The sequence below is a fragment of the Solea senegalensis genome, linkage group LG3 (genome assembly GCF_019176455.1).
Source record: "Solea senegalensis isolate Sse05_10M linkage group LG3, IFAPA_SoseM_1, whole genome shotgun sequence".
NCBI lineage: Eukaryota > Metazoa > Chordata > Actinopteri > Pleuronectiformes > Soleidae > Solea > Solea senegalensis.
The window spans coordinates 2,666,841-2,685,164 of NC_058023.1; the positions used below are offsets into that span (position 1 = coordinate 2,666,841).

The 18,324-nt window shown below is 46.0% G+C and overlaps 1 protein-coding gene across 2 annotated transcripts in view; it reads right to left on the reverse strand.

Annotated features, from left to right (window-relative positions):
• Positions 1-17,436, reverse strand: part of chrm2a (cholinergic receptor, muscarinic 2a) — a 62,612-nt gene extending 45,176 nt beyond the window's left edge. For both annotated transcript variants that reach the window (XM_044022756.1, XM_044022755.1), the window contains exon 1: positions 17,325-17,436. The gene's annotated coding sequence lies outside the window, so the exon portion shown is untranslated. The remainder of the gene's footprint in view (positions 1-17,324) is intronic.
• Between the last annotated feature and the right edge of the window lie 888 nt (positions 17,437-18,324).

The following is an 18,324-nucleotide window of genomic DNA, read 5'->3' on the forward strand; positions in this document are numbered from 1 at the left end:
AAACATGCAGAGGACATTTGGACACGGTTTGTCTCCATGGTGACCCTGTGACCCCGCCACGGCGCCGTCGTTTCACTGAGTGTGTGAGTCTGTCGCTGAGTGAAGATGAACAACAGAAACAGTGACACTCACAGCTGCAGCTCGTGGGCGGCGACCAAAACAGCGGCACGCGCTTCAGACGGACGAGTCTTTACTTGAGATTGATGACGTGTGTGTGTGTGTGTGTGTGTGTGTGTGTCGAGACAACTTTGATGTCCAGAGATTTAAAGTGGAGCCGAAAATGTTGCAACCTATAAATGTGTATTTATATAAAATGGATGACAGGTCTCTGCCGCCGCCCACGGCACAAAAATGAAACCCTAACCCTAACTTTATGTGTTGAGGGTTCAGATTAGACAATCTCGAGTGTCCAGTTAGCCTAATCCCCAGTGTTCATGTCTCTGGAACTGTGGGAGGAAGCTGGAGAACCCAGACGCACACATGGGGAGAACACGCACAGGTCCTCGGTCGGACCAGGACCAGGATTCTTGGATAAGATGCAAAATATCAGTAACAGTGTCGTCTACTGGAACCTGAAGTCAGACGGTGTTATTGAACAGTTGCTTCCATCTGATGGTTCCACTTTAATCTCAAAATCATCCTAAACATGGAGCCCAGTCACCAGAAGCCTCACTGCCCTGGAATCAGACGATAAAGCATGAGATTGAGCAGCGAGGAGATTAAATCTGACGAGATCTTAAGTTAAAGTTAGTTTTCTTTGATTTAACGTGAACTCTAACGACCTTTCGTGCACTTTCCCGTTGACTGAAAGCTCCGCTGAAGAAGGTGAAACGGAGAGAACCACAGGTCAGAGGTCAAACAGCCCGTGCTGCTCTTCTGAGACTGTAATTAAATTCACAACGGACGGTTTTCAGAGGGGAGACTCATTTAAATGAAAGACTGGAAGTTATTAGCACTTCTCTTCTTTTCTTTTTGCAGACGCTGGGATTTAATGAGTCGTTTTCTGTAAGTCTGTCATCCCTCGTACATTCACATGTGGGACCTTCTTCTTGCTTTTAGGACGTCTAACTGAAAGGTATTTGCACACGAGCTCTCGCCCGCGACTCATAATCCCCGGATTATGTCGAGTCGCTTTAGAGGAAGTCGTGATCACGCGGGCTTTTCCGATCAAACTCACACAACTCTGTGTCAGACTTTACAGATATTTGTCTCAGTGGGAGAGAGACAGAGAGAGACAGAGAGAGACGAGGTCCACACCGCTGAAATACAGAGAACTTTCATGTATGTGATCCACGTTTGCCCGATTTATCCTCCTGGTGGTGCCAATCTCAGCTGCCATCGGTGCTGCCAGTCCATCGCAGGGACAGAATGTCCAGTTTACCTCTTCCTCTTATTGCCTGTCTTTGGCAGACAGGTAATACGTCTGTATTGTCAGAAAACAGAACGTATAGTCTTCAACAGGAACGTCCACATTTGTCATCTGTGCAGCACAACGTGACCCAAATAGCACGATTTATCCCATTTGCAGACACTTTTACTTTATAATTATGAACAAAGCCCCCGAGGCTGAACAAATTTAACAATGAACTTAAAAGATTACGGGGACAAAAATGTGGATTTAAAAAAGAAAATCAAACTTTTTCACTCTGATTCAGAGAATAAATCCCTCTGCACATCATCTCTGCAGCCTGCGCCACATTAACGCCCAAGCATTTCCCTGGAATTGATTATTATTTAGTTCTGTTTTATCTCGGCGCAGCAGCACGGCCGGGCGCCGTCACAGAAGCTCTGCCTGTAAATTGAAATCCTCGGGTAAAGGTGTGGAAATGCCGACGCGGTGAAGAGGCTCCTTCACTCCTGCACTCCACTGATAACTTCAACATCTGACCACGCATTGTGTTTCCCGCCAGCTGCTCTCATGAAAGCACGGCGGCGGCGGCGGCGGCGGCGTTTCCCTTCAAACGCGTTCTCCACCTTTTTGTTCTCGCGCCACTTTGAGTTTGAAAAACGACGAGATTGTGATGAAGAAGCGTTTCTTATCAGAAATCTGCTTCACTGTTGTGACGCGAGGCTGCAGCGAGCGATGAAGCGAACATGCACTTTTTCAGAGCGTTCGAAACCGTCAGCGCTCTCTTTCTTCTCCCTCAGATTCCCGTCACAACAGAGCGCGCCGACATTTAAGACGCGTCATAATGAGTTAGTCGAGCTGGTAAATAAAAACTTCTGCTGTCAGCTGGACGTGTTCACGCCGTTCATAATGGAGAAGAAAGTGTGAATTCATGTTTTTCACTGTAAATGATGGAGATCCAGACGCGACACAGAAGCAAAAGAGAGTATTTCAGATTCCAAACGTAACTTGAGACACACACAAAGTGACTTCTGCTGCAAATCTGTCCTGGATTCATTTATTGAGCTTCACAAATCGACCGAATGTCTTTATAACTTTTGAGTGCTGATGAAATTCTGGGACGAAAGAGTTTCACGAGTGAACTCGTAAAAGTCCGTCTTATTTTGTCCCTTCTGGGTCTCTGTACATGAAAAACAAATTAAGATGAACATAAATTCATGGATTAAAATAAGCTCATACTTTTATTATTCGATTGTGAATTATAAATAGTTGTGTAAACATTTGAACTCGTTAACATTAAAGTACATTAAACAAATTAAATTTGAAGAAAAATGAGCCTGATGACAGATTATCTTTATTTGTTTATTCTGCTCCATATTCTGACCTTGTGCTTCCTCTTAATGGTTACAAACACAGCCAGTGAACCATCTCCTCCTCCCTTCCTCCCTTCCTCCCTTCCTCTCTCCCTCCTCTTCCTCTCCTCATCACCAATCCCTGCCTTCACGCCGCAGCCGTGTTCCAGAGCGATTTCGGCGGATAATAGCGCTCACAAATCATCCTCTGGGCAGTGAAGCCTGTGGAATTGATGTGCCTTCATTTCAAAACAATGGCGGTGCCTTATGAGAGGCCTCATGATGTCATAACTTTAACAGCTGACAGGCCCGGGGGCAGGTGTGTCCTGGCCCCGAGGACGGGCAGCGGGCCAACGAAAACCCCGGCCGGGACGACTTCATCAATCGACACATCGGGAGAGGGATGGCGCGCCGCCTCACGCGCTCGATCACAGCCTCACAGTCGCCGTGACGACAGAAACCAGGCCGTCTTATCTTCACTGTCGCTGCAACCATCAGCCCGACAAAAACAACTCACAGACAATGGATCTGTGTCTTCTGCTTTAGTTAGTACTTAACCCTATTATTATTATTACTATTGTTATTATTGTTATTATGCTGTTAGCGTGTGTTCTTCTTCGCCCAGAGTGAACCCCGCTTCACCCTGTGTCACCTGGGATGAGGCTCCGGTGACCCCTGATCCCCCGTGTGGGCGATAAAGCGCTCAATCAGAGACGTCAAACTCGCTCCCCCCGCTCCATTTTATGAGGCCCGCCCCTTAACATCAACCGCCTCCTCCCCCTGTGGTGAAAGTATATAATAATAATACTGCATTTTATTTCTCGACACTAAAGGTCACCTTCCATAAAACACATCAAAAATAAAAGACAATAACATTTGAAGGTTATTGGGGACGAGATTACAGAATACAGAATATAAAACTAAATATGATTGAGCAATAATAATCATTTATTGTGAGCTGTGTATGTTCCATATCATAACAAATGCTTTTACTTTGAAATTCTGTGAACGCTTGAGATCCCTGTGGTCGATGATGAATGGATGAATGTTCATCCTCACAACGCCGCGGCGACTCTGACGAGCGTCAAATAAACGTCGAGAAAGTTCAACGTCGGACAAATCATCGACGATTCATGGAAATCAGTGCTTCTGACATCAGAGATTCTGACATCAGGTTAAAACCTCGGGGTTTTAAGCAGAGAAATAGTTTATTAAATTATGAATGAGGGCAAGTGGAAGTCCTCTCTGTAAATCTCTGGAGTTTTCCTTGCTAATATCGTCTAATATTCTGTACGTGGATTCAACGCAGCTCTGATTGGCCGTGTTTCAGCTGCTCTCCACAGCAGCAGAACCTGTGGTGTCTCCCCCTCCCTCTCTCCCTCTCCCTCCCTCCCCTCTGTGGAGAAGATTGGCATGGATGAAGCCGTGTCTACCCACCAGATCCGAGCACTGGGGATGAGCTTTTTGTTTAATCGTTCACAGTATCGTGTTTGGTCCGTTTTTCTTCTAAGTTTGATATGTCCTACGTTATTGAACTCACCATAGCCATCCCGAGTTTACTTCTCTCGCGACACAGCTGCTTCATACTTCACCATATTTGTAATTTCCTAAAAAGTCAAGTTTGAAGTGTTTATTTTCTCTTTTGAAAATGACGACTCGTCGGTAAGAACAGACCATAAGTCCTCACAGCTGCTGCTGTGTCGCGTCATAATAAACGTTCATCACTTGATTTTCGGTCCTTCTGCACAAACCCGCGTCCCAGCGGACGACGAAACGCTATTATGCCACATGATTTATCAAATACTTCCAAGTGCCATAAATCCGTTACATGAGCATGAATTAATCTCCGGTTTATGAGGGACGGCCGTGTGTACAACACGACCCAGATGTTTGGTGTGATTTCGCCAGCTGTTTTTGCAGTTTTGTCGCTGAATTAAAGATGCAGGGATGCAGACGTTAGAGGGATAATGACACAAAGCTGCAGCTGGACAATGCTGTATTTAAAGTTATCCAACTGAACACAGCGGGCCCATTTTTTTCCCCCCAAACTTTGGCAGATACCAAAGGCACAAGCTCCAAGGACAAACTGCGATAGTGGTTTCTGTATCGGCGCTGCCTCCACAAAACACAACACAGATGGTGGGAACTAATCTGGGCTGCATACCATTTGATTTGCAATATGCAATTTGGGATTTGCAACACAAGGTCGTTTCCCCTTTGCTTATTGTGACATTTCGCTCATTTTCACGATGGAACACAAACAAACGAGCGTGTTTATGATCCAAGCGCGAGCGTTTGGGGACCGTGAAGGAAAATCACGAACGTCTCTGCAATTTGCAAGAATTCATCACTGTTGAAATCCCACGCTGCAGAGTCAATTTTATTTATACAGCCCAACATCACAAATGCAATGTGCCTTGAAAGGAGCGTCATCGAGCGCGTGGAGCGTTCACTTCTGGGCGTAAAGGAGAGCGCTCAAATGCAACAACTGTTGCTAGCTCTAAAACGCGGGCAGATTTTGGCCTGTAATTAGATTCTGAAACATCTCTGTTGACCACGTGAACACTAATCAGGATGCAGATTGTTTCAACATGAAAATGCAGTTTTTAAATGAAGACATCGTATGGATGCAGCCTAACGCACAACTCTAAGGGATGTGTCTTTTAAATTGCTTGTGTCAGTGGACCTGGGGAAGAAACAGGTTTGTGTTTTTGCATTCCAATGGTGTTCACCTCAGGAGAAAGGCTTTCAGATCTAATATAGTTGCAGCTACTTAAATGGATTACACATCAAGCTGCAGGAGCACAGACTGTGCACAGCAGACAGACACTATCTCCGTGATGGAGGGGAGACGCGCATGGCTGCGCCACAGGCTCCACCGCAGACGAGAGAGTGACAGGAGAAACATGGAGACGGGGAAACCTCCTCTCGCCTCCGATGTGCGTCAGCCGGGGTCAGTGGCACGACAATCCTCACATGTAAATGTCGCTATAAGCACAACAGCAGAGCGACAGCAGAGCGACAGCAGCTCACACATCTCAGCCTGTCACAGTGGACCGAGGTTAAGGCCGGTCAGCGCGGTCGACCAGGAGCAGGCCGACAGCTCCTCAACCCCTCTGACAACCAGATGGATGAGACGATACTTTAGGGAAGTCAGGTCTACGTTCTTGTTTATTCACACATTATACTGCTGTAACTCAGACAGGCCCCCAATGGAGGCTTCTGGTGTTTATGGACGGACATGAACACGCAATCAGCCCTTTTATTTGCTTGATTATCCATCATTGCAACCATTCATAGTTATATTACAAAGACACAAAAGTGAGAGCTTCACGTTTTACATGGACACAAGTCAAAAGTCATTATCTTCGGAAACAAGTTTCATTCCAAATGAGACGGCTGGTATTCATGCAAACAGTCGTTGCCATAAAATGTCTCTCTCTAGACCAATGACTGCCATATTTGTAATGAACCTTTGACCAACATGCGGCCACGGCCTGAGCAAACCGTTCCTGAATGCACCACATGTGTTTGTAGGAGTCATGAGGTTCCTTGAATGCATCTTAAAGCCACTTTTCTCTGAGCTCGATCTGATTTGATACAAAAACCTGCTCCGCTGCATGCATGTGCCACTGCTATCGTTTCATAAGAGCGTTGCCACCTCACAGTAAAACCCCTAATATGTATATGTCTATGTTTAAAAACACAATCTAACTCAATTAAAACCTCAAAACTGCTGTGAATTGTTTAAAGGGAAGTGACCTCACTTTGTACCAGCGTGGAACACATCAGAAGCGATGGATTACACGATGGTCTTTGAATGCATCTCGTAGCCCAACAGCAGCAGCTCTCACGCTCTGCAGCTTGATGTTGTTTGTGAGAATTTCCCTCTCTGACAAAGTCGTGTCTGATGTGATTTAAACACAATTTAAAAGGTGTTGCTTTTGCTTTGGAACACAAACTAATAACCTTTTCCCTTCCCTCATAAAGGCTGCAGTGAAGCTTGAAGAAGCAAAACACTGCTGGATACGAAAGAGGCGATGCAGGGAATACTCTGCGTATAGGTCGAGTACCGTGTTGTCCGTGTGTGTGTGTGTGTGTGTGTGTGTGTGTTTTATTCTAATACAGTTTTTGCTTCAAACGACTGTCCCCAGTACAGCTGATCCGATCCGCTCCCCGACGAGTCACGTTTGTGCTGTTTATCGAGCTCGGCACATTCATCCGTCACTGCTGATCCCAGAGTCAACATTAACATCGTCTTTTTTCTAGGGCGCCGGCGTCGTTATTGAGTGACAGCGCGGTGAAGCAGACCATTACTGTTGGAGGGGCGAAAAAAAAAGGGCATCAAACGCAGGAGAGCAGGAGAAAGAGAGGAGATGGAAAGACGAGAATGATGAAGTGGTAGTGGAGGGAGTGTGAATGAAGAATGCTAGTATGTGGACGGGGGGGGTGGGGGAGTGGGGTGGTGGGGGTACAAGTGACCAAATAAATCAGCCGCCAGCAGATAATTGGACGAGCTGCACTCCAGAGACAGTCTCCGCACCGTGAAAAGTGACACCGTGATTTGCAATTAACTCCAGCAGAAGGAACGAGAGATTCCACTCCCGTTGGATTAATTCCAGGAATGTGATACCTGATGACGCCGGTCACCGTAATGAATCTGCCGGGGCCGCGCCCGTCATTATCATCATTTAACTTGTGTTACGCGGCCTCTTCACAAATCATATCAGAGTGGACCTAAAGGGAGAAACTGGACGCCTAACGGCCCACAGCAATTAGCATGTTGCAAGCGTGTGACACGCGGTGGATGAGTGGACTTTATGTTTGTTTGGTGAGCCGTTTGCAGCCGTTATTGTCCGTGTGATCAGCGCGGCCGAGTGCGTTCTCTCCTCTGCAGCAGGGGAGCGGAGAAAAGAGGGCGAGACGATTCGGCCTCGGCGTCGAACATCTGAACGCACGTCTGAACAAAAAGCCCATAATCACGCGCTCATCCGCTCACACGCGCGCGGGAGTGTCATTTAAAGATAACATCGCACTGACGCGCGGTTTGTGTTCATTCAGCGACAGAAGCAAATTTATTTCCTCATCAGGAGATTTCTGAATTCAATCTCGTCGGATACAAAGAAACAAAACAATGAGAGGCTTTGGGTGTTTGTATCATATTAAAATCTTCATGTATTTCATTTCAACAGAACAGATGGAGGTGGTGATATTAATAATCATCACACGGCTCAATATGTTTGCTTGTTAAACTTTAAAAATCTACTTTCTTCCCTTAATTGACCTTTTATTTCCGTGTGATTGGATATTACCTGGGCGTAATTGAAAACAGATTAGTCCTTAATCAGACTAATTAGGGAACTTGTAGAAGGTTTCTGTCAAACAAAGAATGTCGTCGGCAGCAAAACTGTGTGACCTTTCCCTGTAATACAGCAGTAATTACCGGAGGAGTCTCGTTAGGATCGGAGAACCTGCCGATGAACAGCTGCTGAAATATGCACTCAAACAATAGACGAGTGAAAAAGACAAAGTTATTACACGTTAAACGCCGACTCGGCTCGGTTCCAGTTCCCTAAACAAAGTCGGAACCTGCCGAGTGTTTCCATCCTTTCTGCTCTGCAGAGGCCACCGTAGTTCCCCCCTAATGTGCTTGGGAAAGGGAGGAGCCTGTTTTATCTCTGCGACAATGCAAAAGCTTGGACTCTGAGAACATGAACCGCGACTAGTGACTTTATTTATGCACTTTGGCAAACTTGTTTGGCAACTCGGTAAACTCCCGCGGCACCGCGAGGCTTTTTGTTCCAATTAAATTTCTGGGGGAATTTTTCTGCTTAATTAAAATGTGCAGATTTTTTAATACCTGTGACTAATGGAAGTGGAGAACGGTGAAACATCCAACAAAGGATCTCCAGTTTTTGGCAGAAGCCGCGTTCATTCAGGCTCCTCAGTCTCCAAAACAAGCAGGAAGCCGCGCCAGCTGCTACTCCCGTCCAGTCTTCTGTGCTAACGGCTTCCAATTATCAGGCGACGGGGGAATGAGACCTCTCTGATGTCGCCGTGTTGGGCCGTATTGATTGGCATTGACAAACAAAGTAGAGACGGCTGTGGAGACACTTCAGGAGACTACTTTTACTTTCATATTCTCCAGTAACGTTGGGATTTGTAACTTCATCTGCGATCCTGTCACTCAGACGTGTGCGAGCAGGAAGTCCCGGGAGAATCCGGAGGCAGCGGCTGCACAATTTCAGCAGCTGACAAACAAACGGCAGCGACGTTCTCGAGCAGATCTTCTGTGGTTGATCTCGGGAGGATGCGCCGCAGCAGCGTGGCGGTCGACTCCACGTCACCTACACTGTGGCGTCACTGCTCCATGAATGACGTCGCGGCCGAGCGCACGTTTGTGTTCCAAGAAGCTGAGACGTCGCTACGATCGCTGTTCTTCCTCATTGTCATGATCACATTGAACTTCAGCCGCTTGTTTCCCCCCCCACGTCTGAATGTGTGGAAGTTACTGCCCCGTAACGCACATTGAGGTATTTGCATTAAAAGCATATGAAGCTAAAAGGCTGCTGGTGCGTGCCGACGATAACTGTGATTAGTCAAGACCACCTAAACCGAGACCACGTCGAGACCAAGACAAGACCTACACCGAGGCAGTAAAAGTTGGACGTGGTCCCAGCCGTCTCCGTTAGCGTCGCTTTGCAGAATTTACACTTCGAGTACTACAACACTAGCCTTCTGTGTATAAATACTCAAAAATGCTATTTGACATAATATTCGAAGAAACTTTTGTAAAATATCTGCCTGACTTCACTGTGTCCTTTTGTTTCATATGGTCAGACATGTCTTCTCAGGCTGTGACCGTGTGTGAGACGGCTGTCAGGAAACAGCCATCAGAGAGTATGAAGACGGGTGTGTGTGTGTGTGTGTGTGTGTGTGTGTGTGTTTGTGTTACACTGACACGGCCGAGTCTCTGGACTCTGTTGGCAGTCGTGTTCCTGTCAAGTCAAATAACAGCTTTTCAAACGGCTCCTCGCTCTGCCGCAGCGAGCCGGCTCAATGGGAGACCGCAGAGGTTCAAAAAAATATATTTGGGAACTTGTCCATGTGTGTGTGTGTGTGTCGCCCGCAGCATGCAGAAGATGCTCAACTACACACACACACACACACTGAGAGAGAGACTTGGATAACCCTAAAAGTGTCCAATTTCCCTCTCGCTGGCCTTTCTTCCAAATGTCAAATCATCCACCTGAACAAGTCACACAGACCTTCAAGGATCCTGCTTTGATAATGTCAAACCAGACCATGAACAGACCAGAGCCGCGGACAACGTCCAACGTCCACTCGCTATTACAGCGAAGCCCGAGGGGACGGGAGCGAGACGTCCAGGTCACAGACGACCAAGTCCCGCTGCACTTATCCAGTCGACATGGAATCATCCCAGGTTATGTTTACACTGAGCACGGATCTCACTCAAGTTAGAGTAACACAGTTGTCTTTTCTGAGGTGGTACGGTGGTATTTACGACCCTCGTCTGGGTTCCGTCTCCCGCTTACTTTTAAAACAGACAGTGCAGACGGAGCGCGCCGCTCGCGATGATGCAGTGAAGGCAGCGCGGGGTGAACGCGGTGAACACCTGATTGATCCAGGACTCATTATTGGCTCAGGCCGACGACGGTGACCTGTTTACGCGTCGCGTTACTCGTCCGGACTGGAGACGGGAGCGCGACTGTGTTCACACCTGGTGTTTGATACTGATCTGACCCAGATCTGATCACTGCAGAACTGTAGAACTGAACGGGAGAAGAAATAACAGTAACAGCAATAACAAGAATGACCTTGGTTCATGCAGAGAACCACACTGACATATTATTGGGTGTCCGGTGTTTGTAATGAAGCGGCCGGCGTAAACAGACATGGACTAACGCGAGACGCGTTTACACACGAGTGCGTTAGAGTGTCCGCTGTACGCGGCGCGGTTTCTCTCAGCCACCGTGTCCAGCTGCGGTGGAGCAGTGTGTATCTGTGGAGTGTGTACACAGTATCATCTCTGTTGGAATATGAAGAGGATAATCCTTTCACACACTTTCAGACAATGTGTCGACTGCGTTTTAAGACGAAATCTTCTCACCGTTTGAAAACAGTAAATCATTTCTTTATTATTATTTATTATAATGTCTGTTGCGTTTAAATAGAATAAAAATACATTTTGATGGAGTGGAGAATAAGTGAAAACCTTGTCAGCTGAGGCTTTGGTTTCAAAAAATAATAAATGTGATTGGCTCTGTATGTCAGGAGAAGATCCCGCCCACTCCCATCAGCCCTTTCATCAAAGCTCAACCCATAAAACACTGGAGGTCGTTCTCCGTAGCAGCAGTTAACCGTTTCACAGTGTGTCGCGTGAAAGAAGAGGATTAAAGACGATGAAATGAGACGGAGGGAATCTAACCTCACAGACGTACGTTCTTTAATGACCCCACTGATGAACGGGATTTAAAATACACATTTCCATGTTTGTAACTCACAGATAATCCCGATCAGAAGATTACAAAGCACATGTTAAGCTCTTTCATAGCAACTATTATATCTTCAGCGCAGACACTGACGCTTCAATAACGGGATATAGATTCAAACGTTTGTGGAGAAACTGTTTGTGTTTGTGTTTGTGTCGACAACACGGAGCGATTCATCTGACATTAAGTCCACGGCGTCTCCAATTCTTGTTTATCAGCTGCAGGCAGGTCTGTAATTAGGACGGCGACAGACCTCCACGAGTGCAGTTTGACTTTTGTTGTCCACTGAAAACACGTCGGATAAAAAACACACATTCTGATTCCAATCGACTGTGGAGTTATTTTACAGCCAAAACAACGACGTTAAATCTTCAGAGATTTAACAGGCGCCTACTGGACACCATCAGCTGTTCAATGTTCTTCTGCCACTTTTTCCCTCAAGATAACTTTCACTTGTTTCCATATCTGAAAGTTATTGGACTGTGCCGTGAAGCTGACGTCAGTGAGCTGACGCAGGGCGAAGGGCGGGGTCAAGTGCAAAGTGGGCAGATTTGACTGCAGTCACCCCCTGGTGGAGAGTTACAATCAGTGTCAGTAATCAGTAAATACTTCTTGTGTGTGATATCCAGTGTTTTCACCACCGTCTGCTTTGTCTGCGATGTTTCCCCGTGCCTCGTTTGTCTCGTCTAAACGATCCCAAGTCTCTTCTCGTTTCCGCAGAGGCGGAGATTTGTTTCTCAGAAGCAGAAAATCCCGCTGTTTAAAATGAAGGGGGGAAAAAAAAGCACGAGACAACGGTCTCAGACTTTGTGAGCTTGGATTTTGTCCTCCCTGAAACAGCACACACTCTTCCTGTTGGATAATTGCTTGTTAGTGCTCCTGACCCACGAGGAGACAAAGTCACACAGGGCTACTTCAAACACACACACACACACACACACACACACGCGCACGCGAGCATCATCTGCAGCAGCAGGACGATATCCAGGCGTCCGCTCGGTATCGTCGTCACGGCAGCCTGAGTTAAAGTTGCCTCGCGAAATTTAGAGAGTCAAAGTAATCACTATTGATTCTCCTTCCTGTTCTTATCCACACCGCCAAACTCTTACTGTGTGTGTGTGTGTGTTTGAGATTGACTCACAATCTCCCGTCATAGACCAAGAGAATTCGGCTTTTTGGCAATTACAATAACTCTTCCCTGCCAACGTCCAATAAGGCAAACAGGGAAAATGAAAGTTTTACGGAGCCGGTGATCGCGGCCGGAGCCAGAGTTCTGAAGCAGTTGGCCGGAATGATCTGGTGTTCGGAGGCTCGGAGTAATTAAGAGCAGGAGTGCGGCCGCCCGGCGTTAATGCTGCATGAGCGCCAACACGGACCAACACCTGAGGCTTTTGGAACGCACGGCACATTCAGAAGGGATCTCGGGAGATTGTGAGGGGAGGACGACTGCTGCTGATGCTGCTGCTGATGCTGATGCTGCTGCTGCTGCTGCTGATGCTGATGCTGATCAGATTTCAACACTGACTGAAATGAAGCGAGGGTTGTGTCTGGAATATACTCTTTTTTTAATTCGACATCTCTTAATGGATCTTGGTCTGTGTTATATTGCAGCTGCCAGTGTTTATATTGTGGTGTATCACAGTGGAGATAATCAATATTTTATTTCTTACACTTCCTCCATGCTGCCAAATGTTGTGTCTGGGGCCAGTTTTCAGGTTGTCCTCGTGTCTGTCCGTCTCTTCTACGGACAAACGTTGGCTTCACTCTGCTTCTTCTTGGAAGACATTCCTCAAGATTTCTGGACTTTGTGTCCATTCATTCACGATGACATTTACGAGGTCAGACGCTGATGTTGGATCAGGAAACCTGTCTCACAATCTATGTTCCAGGTCTGGTCTGCCAAGTCCTTCCACACCAAGACTCAAAGTCAAACTCTGGGATAGAGTCAAGTTGGAATAGAAACGGTTTTGTCTTCCTCAAACTCATGTTGGAAGCTTTGTCCAAAAACGTCTTGGTTTGATGAAACGTTACGATTGTCGATGAGAAGAAGCCGAGACCAAAGCCTGAGGGAAACACCTGAATACTTTTGTCCATGTCGGGAACTTCTCGCACGCGCGCGAGGATGAACCGTGCATGTACCGTATCTCTGGCTTCATGGATAATAAAATCCCGCTGTGAGCCAACACGTGCTAATTATAAGTCTGAAAACACATGACACGTATACGGTATCGCTACGTTCCAGTGAACTTATTTACATGACACGCGTGTGGTTTTACAGCCTATAACGTCTGATTCATTTCAGAGTCTTTGCTAGCTCAGCTAGACTCTGAGTGGTTTTTAAATGATGCTAATGTTTTTCTATGATGTTGTGTGTTAGCATTTTAATAGCTAACACTTGTTAGCTAGTAAACTCGTTCACTGGCACAATGTCATGTTTTCAGCTCTTTGTTTGTGAATATGCTAGCATACTAGACTTTGAGCCCATGTTTTCTTTCTGATTCATGATCTTAAATGTTATTTTTCAGTGGCAAGTAAATGGAAGCACGTTGTTTTATTGCAGAAATGCAGTCAAACAGATGGACAAAGCTAACAATGTGGGGCAATAGTTTCCCAATAGTTTACTTGACCAGAGAACCGGACGATCGATCCGTTCAGTCAAGAACTAAACATTCACAACAACAGAGCTAAAGGGCAAAATGAAATCAAAGCTTAGCCGCTGGACGCAGCCTATCAGCAGCCATGTAGCATCGAACCACATCGTTTATTTTAACTACTGTAAAGTAACGCTACATCAGGGACGTTCAGCTGCCGCTAAACGCCGAATAAGTAACGTCTGCAGGGATCACGTGACGTGAGAAGACATTTCATAGAATACAGCAGATAATGTTGAGGTGTTGCAGGGTCAGTGAGTGAATGTGCGCTGCATGTTGATGATAACACGCCGGCACAGTGCTGTAAGTAGTGCTTAGGCCATCGATCCCCGGCCTTTTGTTGCAAATGCAATTACACTGGTTTGTTTGGTCATTCTCTCCCCGTCTTCTTCTCGCAGATCAATTCCACTTCATGCAGTGGTCTGTGGTTTGGTTGCACTTCATATTGAAAAAGCTCAGTACAGCACTCCAAGCTGGACATTCAGGCTTTTATTCACCTGTGTTTAAATCTGAGTCAATAAATGCCATTCAGAGAATCCTTGTTGTCTCTTGTGCCAATGTCCACACAGTTGTGTTGTTAAGAGTAAAACGAGTGTGCAAGGAAAGCGATTGGAGGAGGAGCTCAGTGCGAGATATAGGCGCCGACTGCGGTTGAAAGCGTGATAATTAGACATTCCTTTCTGCGCGTGCCAACAATACAGAGCCGCTAATGTGCAGCCGCTACATGGAACGCGGCGCCCCGAGTGCTATATTTAACTTTGGTTTTCTTTTATGAGAGCGTTTACGTTTCCACTGCTGCCAAAAACATAGATTTCATGTTGACGCGCCTCGTCGTCGGTTTCTTCCTTTTTTCTTTATTTTTTTTTATTTTTCAATAATTAATAACAAGTTTTCTGATTTTTCTGCTTCTTAAACGTGAAAATTCAGTTTGTGGACAAAATGAAAGACTTCAGGTTTCAGGCAAACACAGACGGACCAAACAAGTACTCGATTCATGGAGAAAATAATCGCTAGTTTCCGCTCTAACTCAGTTTAATGTCACAGAGGAGCAAAGACACTGAAACACGTTCTATTTATTGACGATTATTTATCTTAAAGTTGATTTCACCACAGGGGGCAGCAGAGGTCCCTTTTACACACAGCCGCAGCAGAATTTCTGTTTGCTTTACTCGTTCATCGATGACATTTATGTGGTGATAATGGAGTTCCCCGCCTCGCGCGTCACTTTACTCCCATCAGCATAAACCAACATGTCAATAACAGGTGAGATCTCAGCATATCATTGGCCACACACACACACACACACACATCATCTGCTGTCACACCGACACCATGCACACTGTATAATATCTGCATCTCTAATGTAATATCAATACTCAGAGAAGCCTGAGTCACAGGAGCGACCTCGGTAAAAATGACAGTTCATCCAAAACTCATCCATCAACATCATCTGAGCGACGTCACAACAAAGTCGACAGGTGGAAATGAGATTTGTTTTCTTTAAACGGGAAAGTTTCATCACACTCACACTTCACACACTGACTCTGTGCAATCACAAGACGACAAGTCGTACAGTGGGACCTCAAAATGATCCCTTTTTCCAGCTCTAATTGGGTCACGATGTCATCCTTTGTTTCTTTCCCTCTCTCTCACACACACACACACACACAGTGATTGTGTGGTGTGATTCATGGAACCTGAAGGTTTATTTTTTTGTGCGTTTGCTCTAGAAACACACAATAATAGTCTGTCCAAAAAGCTTTATCCACAGGCAAAGACATGGTTACTCCTCTAATGCCTCTGGGTCAAGTGTTGCAGGAGAAAAGTGGGCGACCAAAAAAGAACTTTTACAGAAAAAAAGCGCCCCATTGTGTTCATGTTTTTGTTCCTCCTTTCACTGGTTGTGTCACATTTAAGTGCCGTAAGTGCAAAATCAACTTTCTGTCATGGATTCCAGAGCGAAATGTAAATATGAGTCTGTTTTCAAATCAAATCAAATTCAGTCTGAAAAACACAACGACAGCAGACACTAGAGGAGTCATGTTTCATTGTTGTTTACCTCTTAAAACAAAACTAGTCTCTGCCAGTGACCTGATCAAGGTCACGGCACAAACGACCACAAAACCATAATCACAACATAACAAGTGTTCCCACTCTCTGTGATTATCCAAAAACTAGGACGCCACACGCTGACTGTCATTTCTCTGCGTTTCTGCTCCAGCTTCCGTTCACACACGTTTGTTTTCAACCTGATTCATGGGGGAAAAAAAGGACACGCAGACAACAAGTGGCTCCATCTGTGGCTCAACTCTACCCCAGCGTCAATCCGCGTGCGCAATTCTGAAGCCAGATTGTCATCGGATCCACTCTGTGCGTAAAATGTCACACAGGTCCGACGCAAAACCTGCCATTTCAAGCCTCCTCGGTCCGGCGTTGCGCTTTTACGCACGCAGACGCACAGCCTGCGCAGCGGAATCAGACCTTCTGTTTTGAATATGTGTTCGATGACGTGACATTAGCGGAATGACTCTGCGACATAACTCGCGTGTTTTATTTTCCGTTTCTCTTCTAAAACCGCAGCGCGGGTGGATCGACTGGAGGAGACGAAAACGCTTCTGGGCAAAAATGTGGAACTCGCGCAGTTTTTGCAGCAAAATGCACGATCACCAGACACCGGGCACGCGGGAGTCACTGAGCTCACGCACGCGCTTGGTGTCAGACTCTGGAGAAATTTTTAACGCGTTTTATCCGACGCGCACCGGAGTGACGGCGTGCAGATGTGACCAGTAACGACATGTGCTGTCGGTGTTTAGTTGAATAAAATCACAAGAGGAAAGCAATGAGAGCGTGAGCAGCGCGCGCTTCTCCTGACATGTGACCACACGGTGCACAGTCCGCTTCACGAGCCACATGTTGGCTGAAATGTTCAGAATCTAAATGATGTGAAGAACCTCGTGCGTAAAGTTCTGCATTCCTCTCCTCGAGGACGCCTCATTTGTCAAAACGCAGGTATTTTTCCTCCGTTTTTTCCCGTCATGCAAATCTCCTCCAAATCATCGCTTAATCCGTGTTTGCACGATGTTCCATACAATTCTATAATTCTAATCTCAGTGTAGAATAAAGTGAAAGACATTGTCCCTCAGATGTGAACACGTTAACACGGGCTCTGTGAGGATTCACTCTCCCATGTCTTGGCTCATTTTACGCACAGGCTTCACATGAGCAACAGTTCCACAAACAAACAGCATCTCCGTGTCTTTCACGTCTCAAGTTCAGCACCTCGTCTGTCTCTGTCTCTGTGTCCACGATGGAGACATCATTCATAAACGCTGCTGTCTGATCAACAAGCGCTCGAAAAAAAAAAACACCATCTACACTTGTGCTTCAAAAGAGAGGAAAAAAGAAGAAAGAACAAGAATCTTCCAGAGAAGCGTCAATGTGGGTAAATGTGGGATCTTACCTGCTTTCATCCGGTCATGCAGCTGGTGTCCTTTGGTCCGCTTCATCGCACTGTGGCTGCTGCATGTCTGGGGACATGCTTCTGGAGACGAGGCTGTGGAGACGAAGAGCGCCGCGGCTGTGAGAGGGGAAGAGGAGGAGGATGAAGAGGAGGAGGAGGAGTGCGCGTGTATATGTGAGAAAGAGAGAAGCGGAGGGGGGAGAGAGCGAGAGAGAGCGAGAGAGAGAGAGTGAGAGTAATAAGAAGGGGCTGGCGCTTCGTTGTTTACCTTTTTTTAGCATTAGACGCGAAGAATTTGAGCAACACGTGATTTAATACAATACAAGAAAAAAGAGCCTTAAATGTTTTAATGTTGGTTTTTTTTCGTCATAAATTACAACCTCGACCACGCGCACACACGCACACACACACACACACACACACACACACACAGCAAAGTGCCAATTAAGGCTTTTGGATAAAGAACACTGTGATTTTCTCTTCATATATTTCATTATTATGAGCTCACGTGGTGTTTTTAATTGAAACAGGTTTTTTTTCTCTGCGTTCTCAATATGTTCATCAGAATTCACCGTTTCAGTACCATGGAGAGCGCCTGTAAACTTGGGGTCATAATTATGTAGAGATTGGATGCAATGGATTCTTTAAAGAGAACTTTACTCTCCTGTCTTTCAAACCTCACTGTCTCCATATATGGACAAAAAAAAATAAAATATAAAATTGAATTGTGCAAATTCAATTCTCTTAAAATCCCATTTCCAGTCACATGGGGTGAAAGCCGTCAGAGGGAGGGGTTTGTTTCTGAGCAATAAATCAATGAGCAGCTGCAAACTTGGACACTGAAGAGTCGTGAGCGCGACGTCCGCCAGCAACGTCCAACTGTAGATCAACGTTAAAAAAGACTGTGATGGAAAACCAACCAGACCGTGTAGAGCTGAGGCGGGGCGAGTCGGTACTATGTAGTGGAAAAAAACACCGTAAATGAAGTTCCTTGTTATTC